Source organism: Sphaeroforma arctica (genome assembly GCF_001186125.1).
Source record: "Sphaeroforma arctica JP610 unplaced genomic scaffold supercont1.2903, whole genome shotgun sequence".
NCBI classification, from domain to species: Eukaryota; class Ichthyosporea; order Ichthyophonida; genus Sphaeroforma; species Sphaeroforma arctica.
The window spans coordinates 2,638-4,519 of NW_014037655.1; positions in this window are offsets into that span (position 1 = coordinate 2,638).

Sequence of the window (1,882 nt, forward strand, 5' to 3'; positions counted from 1 at the left end):
ATTCTCACAAGTTCTGGCAAGTATATTCTCACAAGTATATCCTCGTGAGTATATTCTGGCAAGTATATTCTTGTAAGTATATTGTCACAAGTGTATTCTCGCTAGTATACTTTCATATATTCTCGCAAGTATATTTTCGCGAGTATATTCTCACAAGTATATTCTGGCAAGTATATTCTCACAAGTATGTTCTCGTGAGTATATTCTGGCAAGTATATTGTCACAAGTATATTCTCGCGAATATAGTCTCACAAGTATATTCTGGCAAGTATATGCTCACAAGTATGTTCTCGTGAGTATATTCTGGCAAGTATATTCTCACAAGTATATTCCAGTGAGTATATTGTGGACGATATATTCTCATGAGTATATTGTCACAAGTATATTCTGGTAAGTATATTCTATCAAGTATATTCTGGCAAGTATATTCTTACTAGTATATTCTCGCGAGTATATTCTGGCAAGTATATTCATTGTCACGTTTATTCTAGTGAGTATATTGTCACAAGTATATTGTCACAAGTATATTTCGCGAGTATATTCTCACAAGTATATTCTGGCAAGTATATTCTCTCTAGAGTATACTAGTGAGCATTATCTGGCAAGTATATTCTCACTAGTATATTCTCGTGAGTATATTCTTGCAAGTATATTCTTGTAAGTATATTGACACAAGTATATTCTCATGAGTACATTGTCACAAGTGTATTCTCGCGAGTATATTTTCACAAGTATATTCTGGCAAGTATATTCGTGTAAGTATATTATCACGTATATTCTCACGAGTATATTGTCACAAGTATATTGTCACAAGTATATTCTCATAAGTAAGTTCTCGTGAGTATATTCTGGCAAGTATATTGTCACAAGTATATTCTCGCGAGTATATTCTCACAAGTGTATTCTTGCAAATATGTTCTCGCGAGTATATTCTCACAAGTATATTCTGGCAAGAATATTCTCACAAGTATATTCCCGTGAGTATATTTTGGCAAAATTTTCTCAGGAGTATATTGACACAAGTATAGTCTCACAAGTATATTCTCGCGAGTATATGCTCACAAGTATATTCTCGTGAGTATATTCTGGCAAGTATATTCTTGTAAGTATATTGTCACGTTAATTCTAATGAGTATATTGTCACAAGTATATTTTCACAAGTATATTTCGCGAGTATATTCTTACAAGTATATCCTGGCAAGTATATTCTCACAAGTATATTCTTGCCAGTATATCCGGGCAAGTATACTCTTGTAAGAATATTGTCACAAGTATATTGTCACACGTATAATCCCACAAGTATATTCTCATGAGTATATTCTGGCAAGTATATTCCCACAAGTATATTCTCGCGAGAACATTCTGGTAAGTATATTCTTGTAAGTATTTTCTCGCGAGTATATTCTCACAAGTATATTCTGGCAAGTATATTCTCACTAGTATATACTAGTGAATATTTTCTGGCAAGTATATTCTCACGAGTATATTCTCGTGAGTATATTCTGGCAAGTATATTCTTGTAAGTATATTGTCACAAGTATATTCGCATGAGAATATTGTCACAAGTATATCCTCACGAGTATATTCTCACAAGTATATTATCGCGAGTATTTTCTTACATGTATATTCTGGCAAGTATATTCGTGTAAGTATATTGTCACGTATATTCTCACGAGTATATTGTCACAAGTATATTTTCATGAGTATATTGTCACAAGTATATTCTCACGAGTATTTTCTAACAAGTATGTTCTCACAAGTATATTCTCGTGAGTATATTTTGGGAAGTATATTCTTGTAAGTATATTGTCACAAGTATATTCGCATGAGAATATTGTCACAAGTATATCCTCACGAGTACTTTCTGGCAAGTATATTCTCA